Source organism: Ictidomys tridecemlineatus, unplaced genomic scaffold (assembly GCF_052094955.1).
Source record: "Ictidomys tridecemlineatus isolate mIctTri1 unplaced genomic scaffold, mIctTri1.hap1 Scaffold_186, whole genome shotgun sequence".
Taxonomy (NCBI): domain Eukaryota; kingdom Metazoa; phylum Chordata; class Mammalia; order Rodentia; family Sciuridae; genus Ictidomys; species Ictidomys tridecemlineatus.
Genome location: NW_027521603.1, coordinates 383,037 through 392,058, shown reverse-complemented (window position 1 = coordinate 392,058; position 9,022 = coordinate 383,037). Strand labels below are relative to the sequence as shown.

At 44.2% G+C, this 9,022-nt stretch overlaps 2 pseudogenes; both read right to left on the bottom strand.

Moving 5' to 3' along the window:
* Positions 1 to 785: 785 nt before the first annotated feature.
* On the bottom strand, positions 786 to 2,419 carry LOC101975762 (TNF receptor-associated factor 4-like; annotated as a pseudogene).
* A 4,214-nt stretch (positions 2,420 to 6,633) lies between these two features.
* Positions 6,634 to 8,345, bottom strand: LOC144372894 (tribbles homolog 2 pseudogene; annotated as a pseudogene).
* Between the last annotated feature and the right edge of the window lie 677 nt (positions 8,346 to 9,022).

The following is a 9,022-nucleotide window of genomic DNA, read 5'->3' as shown; positions in this document are numbered from 1 at the left end:
GAGGGCGACATATCAGGGCAGCTGATCTTGGGGTCATAGTGGCAGCACTTCTTCTCTCAGTGGTTCTTTGCATAGTTAGCCCCAACCTCCCAGGGCCTTAATTAACTTGGAGGAGACAGGATGGAACCAAATTAATAAATATAATTCAGAATATATTAAAAATCAGGCCTCCCCTGTTGTGCCTTCCTCGAGCTAAGGAAATAAATTACCTGAAGGGACATTGATGGGGAAAGAAAAATCAATCTCAAGACAGATTTTTTTAACTACCTTTCCCTTTCCCAACCCCTCCCCCTATGGCTCTTGGGACATAGCACCTGAGCAGGTACCTCAGTCCAGGTAGAATGTGGCTGGCACCAAGGCATACCTGCCTTGCCCAAAAGGGGAGACAGGCCCTGGGAGTATTTGTTTCCAGCCCTTGATAACCCAGAGACCTGCTTCCCACAGGGGGCCAGGGCTGAAGCACCAGTTGAGGCACCTAAGGGTGGTGGTGGTAGGGGGAGAACAGGGTAACAACCCAGGCAGCATAAGCAGCTGAAAGGTGGTCAAGCACCCTCTTCAGGTTCAACCAGTGCGTGATAAATCATGACCTGCTTCCCACAGGGGCCAGGGCTGAAGCACCAGTTGAGGCACCTAAGGGTGGTGGCGGTAGGGGGAGAACAGGGTAACAACCCAGGCAGCATAAGCAGCTGAAAGGTGGTCAAGCACCCTCTTCAGGTTCAACCAGTGCGTGATAAATCATGTCCCATCCATCCCCCCTTCTCCCCTTGAGCCTGCCAGCTCTGCACTCAGCTGAGGATATTCCTGGGCAGTTCAACAGAGGCACGGATGAAGAATGCATCATATTGCACATATTTTTGCTTTCGGATATCCTGGTGAGAGAAGAACTTGTGGTATCCAGAGCCAAGCGAACTCTCATCCAAGGAGCCTCACCATGTGCCTGGCTTTTGGAAATTTTTTGAGTTTGGGTCAGAATGGAAAGTCTCAATGGCATGCTGTGGCTTAGCAAGCCCTGGGTCGCATTGGTCTAGCAGGGATAAAGTGACACGACGGGCAAAGAGCCACTCAAGGAGATTGTCAAAGGCACCTGGTAGCACACAAATGTACAGAGAAAGATTTGTGTCATCACTACTGCCGTTGTCATTGAGGAATGTAGACACCTGTAGTTTGTAACTATACTTATGTGTATAGAAGGCTGGGCTGATGCAATCGAGGATGGGCTTGGCCTTGGCCTCTTGTAGCCTCCGCCCATAGCTGCCAATCTTCCAGATGAGCATGCCCTCACTGCCTACTAATTGTTCCTCCAGTTCTCAACACAGCTCCTGCAGCTCCTGTGGCTGCAGGCTCACCAGGGCACACATCATAGCCAGATGTGGCTTCACACTCTTCTCCACGTGCCATGCCATTGCCAGCTTAGGGCACTGTTGGCAAAGCCCCAGGCAATGAGTGAAGGGAGGACTATTACCAAAACTGGAAGGCTCAGGGATAGCAGGCTCCCAACTGCATGAGAAAGACAGGGTATTAGGAAGAACCTGCAGCTGAACAGCAGGAGGAAGGACCTCAAAGAACTAAACTGCCAGAAAACCTAGCCTTCATCTAGGACTTCATGGGCTAAAAAGGAGTTGAGAGGAAAAAGGGGCATCTTACCCTGTGCTTGCAACTGGAGTCTTTGAACAGACATAGCACCAAGGCAATACTACCTCTGTCTGTCAGATAATTTGGAAAAGCCTCCCAAGCCACAGTTCCCATGCCACCACACTGGTTAGGGCAGGGCACAGGCAGCCTGGGGCACTGGTACTGGTGACTCTGGATGGTGTCAAAGATAAATTCCTTTGTGCAATAGGTACAAGGCTGGGTGCACTTGGGCCACTCAGAAGTGGGCCAGTAGTCACCATATCATGCAGGCACTATGCTTTTCCTCACAGTACACACTCTCTTGGGGGAACATACCCTCATAGTTCTCATAGGCTTCCTCACTGAAGTCACAGCCACAGAACTAGCACTTGTGGCGCCGCTTAGGGCAATCACGTTGCAAGTGTGCAGGCAGATCATGGCAATTCAGCTTGGCAGGACAGCAATTGGGCCAGGGAATTACATTGAAGCTGCAGGTATTCAGGTTTCTTTGTAAATGACGAAGTGGCCCACTCCAGCAGCAGTCCTCCTCACTGTGGATTCAGCGGATGAACAGGCCTAGCACATGGACCTCCAGCTCTGGGTCTGGGTAGATCTTGGCATAGTCCAAGGGAACTTGGTCCTCAGGGCATTTGCAGACTCTTTCACTAAGGAACTCCTGCAGGCAGGTGTTGCAGAAGCATTGGCCAAGGGTAGAATCCTGCACAGGCTCGTGGATGGGTTTCCTGCATAGCAGCAACAACAGCCACTGCTTGGGCTTTTCCAGGAACTTGTAGTGGAAACCGGGCATGGCAGGAGAATGGCGGGCAAGGGCAAGCGGAGATGGGCACATGGCGGCCCCTGGCAGCATGGACTGGCAGGCCCGCCAAAAGCCACTAAGTGTTTTAAGTATGCTTTATATTTGAAATAGTACATATTCTATAAATCTCTTCATTTAAATAGTGACTGCACACTACACTATTTTAGAAATATAAAAACAGAATTCTTAATGAGTTTTTGGACAATTTCTAATTCAAAAGAAAATTCTATAATGAATATTCTTTACATATGCATATGTAATATATCAATATGAATAAAAAATATACACATTTTATGTAATATATATAATAATTGTCCTTAACAAGAAAACCCAAAATGCAATAATGACAATCATCACAAATACTGGCCAGACATTTCTCCTCTAACAGAGAACAGAGCTGCTAGGATAAATGGCTAATTACAGATCTGGAACAAGAAAATAAATGATGTGCTTTAAACATCTTTTTTTGCAAGAATGAGAAAACTACTCCAGAATGAAAGGGAACACATCAAAAAGATGTGTAATCAGCTTTAAATGGCAGCTGTTGTTTATATCTGGGGCATTTGAGTACCAAAATGATAAGCTTCATATTCTTGCAAACTTATGATTGGTTTTGCTATATTTGTTTGTGTAGAATCAATTTAAAAAATCATCAATAATCATCATTATTACCACATAGTAATAATTTGACACAAGGAAGAATCATCTATAAAATATTAATTCTAGTGGGTGAAAATTTAAGGACCAACCAGATAATTATAAAGTCACAAAATATAGACACCCAAAATATTTATGAATTATAAAGTGTAAACAAATACTGGGTTTATCATGGACCAACCTGACAGATACTTCTTAACCAAATAATTAGCCAACACTATCCAGTGGTGGAACAAAGTGGTATTACATACCTCCACAGTTTCTTGTGCCTGTGTCATTCAGGCCTGAGATATTTGCTTACTCTTAAGTGGAGGCTAACCCTAGATCCTAGAACTTGTCCACCATTACTAGAAGCTGACCATAGTTAGTGACCATGTCTGTAAGTGCTGCCAGAATATGCTTCAGTGTAATAACTAGGCATTGTATGCATGATGTTTTTTCTCTAATGGCATAACCTGAATCCACTTATGAGAACATATCATATGATTCTAAACTGAAGAAAAATTTAAAAAACTACTACTGATATGCACCATTCAGAAATCATATATATCATAAATATCCCAGAAAAATTCAGGAGTTGCTCCAGATTAAAAAAGACAGGAAAAAACAAGACCACTGGACACAATGAATAATTAATATTAAAGTTTTCCAAAGTCATATTTATTTTGGTTCAAAAAGAATTGTTGAAATAACTGGCAAATTTTGAATAAGATTTGTAGAGTAGATATTCATGATTTAATTTTCTTATTATGCACCTTTTTTTGAAATGGAGAAAAGAGATAAGGCAAGTTAATAAAATAGTAACATTTGAGAAATGTTTCTTAGAGATTCTTTACACTACTGTCATAAACCTTCTATAAATCTAAAACTTTAAAAAGAGAATATTTCTGAAAGAAAAATATTTCTTAGAATATTAACAATTAACAGTATACTCAGTAAAATAAACTGTGGATCTGTATATGTATAATTAAATAAAAAAATTTAGTGGTGGATGATTAAAAATATATTTATGGTCTCAAATTCTTCCTCTACAAAAAAAAATTATTTACAAAGGAAAATCCTTCAAATGTCACCTTGATAACCAATACTAACGTCAGCAGAAATGAGGATATTATAGGTCACATGATGTGATTCAAAGAGAAAATCAGAGAATCGATTCTGTGATACTCTTGTCAAAAAACATGTAATCTAGTTCCAATCATAAAAAAACAGAAAATACACCTTAAGCACATTTTACATGATCTCTCCCTGAAAATATTCAAGGTCATGAAGGTAAAGAAAAGACTAAGGAATATTTGAATCTGAAGGCATCTATAAAATACAACAATTAATTTCACTTAATGGCTCTGAATAAAATATTTTGCTACAAAGCACAATATCAGGCTACTAGAAAAAAATAAAAATATTTTAGGATTAAGTGGTTGAAGGCATTATGATATTGAGAAAAAGCAATTGCTTAATGTTTTTTTTGTTTGTTTGCCTTTTCCCTTCACACAATCTTAAAAAAAATCATAGGAAAGTTGCAGGTTCTAATATAAAGTACTTGTGTCCACTGGAGCATTTTAAAGTGAATTGCGGAAATATGCCACCATCCACGGTATATTTATCTTTTACTACAAGTCAGAACATGCTAGATAACTACAATATAGCCTTTATTTTTAAACTGATATGATTAATAAGTATTCTGTTACTTGTTAATATTTGACAAAATCATTCATAATAAATGAAGGTTGTATTGTAGTTATGTAGCATGTTCTGACCTGAAGAAAATACTAAAAATATCATGAATGACAGCATATGTCAGAAATTCACTTTAAAATTATTCATGAACAAAAGGACTTTATAGTAGAACCTGAAATTTCACTGTTATTTTCTAAGATTGTATAAACAAAGAGAAAAGTAAATACTGTTTTTTATTTTAAAAAGTCTTAAGTCAATGCTTCAAATTAAAATTATAAAAAATTAAATGCTGTATATTTGATGGCAGTATAATAATTCTAATATATTAACCCATTAGTGAATATAGTAACTGGCATACCAAACTAATGTTACCTAAATCTCTGAATCTATATTCAAGGACACATTTTTTTTAGTTAAATACGCACAATTTTATTGATTGAAGAGATTAGGACAAAAACATTAAACCAAATACAGGACAAAGCACCAGAGGCCATCAATCCCCACCATGCACGTAGCCAATCCTTCTTCCTACAAGGTACTTAAAAAATAGGGGAGAGGGAAGAAAAAAGATCCTCTTGACACAGCACCATCTTCCAAATGTAAAAAAGGCTCTCCTCTCTATCCTCCATTATCAAAATAGAATCGAGGGCAAATCGATGGCCGCCTTGTCTCCTGATTGTGAACCGTGAAGCCGTCCTCCTGGGGACAGGGGCTCTGCTTTCTGCTGAGCAGGCAGAAAGCATCCAAGAGTCTGCATACACATGCCACACACTATCATGAAGCACAGATTCAAGTAACATTTACATACTAGAGTCCATATGTTACCTACCCCAAAACAGGACCATTTCACAAAACATATACAGGCTGTAAAATCCAAACAACTGAGGTACTGGGAACACAGATATTTATGCCAAAAGAGTTCTGTATCATACAGCAATAGAAAAGCCATAATAAAAAAACATTTCGCCACTCTAAATCAAATAAAGCTATCTAGAAAAGCCAAATGAAAGGTTATTTCAGGGACAGAGATACTCAAACAAGAAAAAAAAAGAAATTACCAATGTTAACTACAGCATGTAACATGTCATCCCAAGTCGACCCGTAATTGAAGTACTGGCTTAATACATCACAATGTGACATTTTCCTTAATAAATAGAAGAGTTTTTGAAAATACAAAGGTGCGCATTGGGATAGAGGGATGTTTTATTTATATCATCCAAGCTTTCAGCTTATCATCCTTCCCGCTTTTTTCTGTCCAAACCAGAGGGCTTTCCGAGCCAAAGGGATCATTCTTTGTAAAGAAAATTAAATAGCTGCCCTGTGTTTTATACATGGGGGACAACCTGTTTCATTCCACTAGTTTCCCATCGAGCAAAGACAAAATGTGTAGTTGAGATCAGAGAGTCGCACAACTGTCAGGTTTCAGGAGCTTCCCGCCCTCTTGGGCCCTAGCTGTCACTCAGCAAAGAGGGGGACCTGCCAGGCAAATCCTTCAAAGGACACAAACCAAACAGTAGTTGAACTTCTCTTTTCCTTTCTTCTTCCCCTTTCGGCTACCCTAGTGTCATGCGTCTGGAAGCTGGACTTCAAATAGCTTCCTGCCACAAACCAGTTGACACGAAACAGGAGAGCCCGTGAGGACACATTTTTCCCCTTCAGAGAGCAAAGCCTTAACATGTCATTTCCTAAGCAGGACATTGAAGAGTCTGTTTAGAAGAAATGAGTGAAGGAGAGTGATTAAGAGACACCAACTAGACTTCTGCTTTCCTTTAGTGTAGCACCCAGGTTTGAGGTCAGACTGTGTGCACCGAAATTTTTTTTTTTTTTGAGCGAATCCCATTGATTATCACATAGGTGGTTGGCTTGTTTAGAAGAATAAAAAAAGAAAAAAAAAACCCTCCTCGGCCAATCGTTCCTTCCCTGAATCATAACAAGAAGTTAAATGCTAACAGTACAATGCCAAGATGTGTGTTTGAGGCAGAGAGTTTTGATTCTATCAAGATCGGCAACTACTTTCTGAACAAAATGAAAAGTGGGGTTGGCTGGAAACAGCCCAGTGGGCAAGGGGTGGTCTCCCAGGCTACACCGGGGGGAGGAGCTGGGGGGCTCCCGTCCACCCGGCCCCACCCCTGCCCGCCTCTCTTGCCCCGTGCTACGTGTTCAGCCAGCTCCTCAAAGGCTTCCTTCTCTGATCCAAGAAACAGGTGACAGTGAGTGTCCCTCATGCTGCCCAGCCAGGCCCCGCGTTCCCTGGAAGAACTCCTTTCTGGGGCCCTCTAGCTCCTGGTACCCGCTAAGTCTCTGGGGGACGTGAGCTCAGTTAACGAAAGGGTCCAAGTTCTCTTCCATGTTGACACCAGCTTGTCCGACGCCTCCTTAGCACCACAGACCGAATTCGAGACACTAAAATCTGTAGAAAACCAAGGGTGGTCCAGGATTTCCTGCGAGGTCAGCCGCTCGGAGGGCTCCCTTCGCAGGATGCTGCGGTTGAGGCACTTGGCCTTGGGCGAAAGAGTCTCTGGAATATTGAACTGGCCACGGCGGATCTTGCTGAAGAGGGAACTGGGCTCAATGTCATGGAAAGGGTAGCGGCCCAGCAACATGATGTACAGCATCACTCCCAAGCTCCACACGTCCGCCGCCTTGCCCGAGTAGCTGCCGCTGGTGTTCAGGATCTCGGGGCTGACATAGGCCGGGCAGCCGTGCTTGTCGGACAGGGAGTCGTCGTCTCCCCGAAGGATGTAGGCATCTCCCAGACTTTCCAGCTTCACCCGAGTCCGCTCTTCATCCTTGAAGATGAATTTCTGCAGCTTGAGGTCCCGCAGCACCAGGCCCCCGTTGTGACAGTGGGCCACGGCCGAAGCGATCTGGTAGAACAGTCTGGCTGCCTCCTCCTCCCTCAGCTTCTTGCAGGTACGCACAAAGGAATGCATGTCCCCATAGCTTCGCTCGAAGAACACATAGGCTTTGGTCTCGCCCAGGAGGATCTCCGTGATTTGGTTGATGTTGCTGTGGGCAGACAAGCAAAAGCAGGGGGCCAGGGAGTCCTGGTAGCAGCTGATCTCAAACACCTTGCACACCAGTTCCTCTCCGCTGTGCAGATGCACAGCACGAAAAACGTGGTCTCCCTCCAGAGGTTCCAACAATAAGTATTTTCCGATGCAAGAAACGCAATGTGACAAGTTCGGAGTCTCCGGCGGGCTCGGGGAGCCGAGGTTCCGGCTGAAACTCTGGCTGGGTTCTGCGGACCTTATAGACAACTCTTCGAAATCCTGGGTTTTGTTCCGCGATCTCTCATATCTCGCTATTGTGATGGGGGTAGACCTGTGTATATTCATGAGTGTGGGGATCGCACACTACAAACAAAAAAAACCCGCTGGAGAGAGGAGTCGCAGGCGAGTGCGGCTGCAGGCGCCTCTGTGCCACAGGTATAAAAAAGGAACCAGAGGGGAGGGGATGCAGAGGGGTTACGTGGAGAAAGAGTTGGAAGCCCCTGATGGGCTCCGCAAGCACCTCGTCCGCTCCGAGCCGGGCTCCCGGCGAGGGGGGGGGGCGGTGCTCCGTTGAAAGGCAACTCGGGTCCTTTTGTTACACCAAAGCAGCCAGCGGTATGCAGAATCGCCTCACTTTTTAGTTTTTCTCTCTCTTTTCCCAACTGGATGTAGTTGAGTAACCAGAATGTTAAGGTGGAGAGCTGCAGCGCCGGGTTTCCCGAAACGAACCCCAGGCAGCCTTCCGAATCGCTGACGGGGCGGAGAAGCCCGGCTGTAGTTTGTGTAGTCTTCGGGAAGCGCAAGGCGGAGGCTCAGTCTCCACGCGTTAGAAACCAAACAAAAAGAAAAAAGGAAATAAGCACTGGTCTACCGGCTCGCGACGCACGGCAGCCAGAATCCGCGCTGCACCCCCTTTTTTGGTGCAAAGGGTGGGGGGCGTGGAAGAGGAGGTGCCGGAGAGGGCGGTTACCTACGTTTTTAACTGTAGATGGCGTCTGAGGCTTTTCCAGGATCCCAAGAGCTCTCCAAAAAATTAAACAAACACACAAAAAAAGAAAAATAGCAAGGGATCATTTAACTTGGAGCGGTCAGAGCTGCCAACAAAAGATTGCAAAAGCTGGGCAGAGTTGCCTCCCCGCCGGGCGCAGGTACCGCGACAAAGCCCAGGGCTTGGCCCGCGGTGCGGAGGTCAGAACAGGCTCATGCTGTCACCGCTTGCCCGCGTTCCGGATCTTCCTCCGAATGAAGCCAGAAGTGCCGGCGG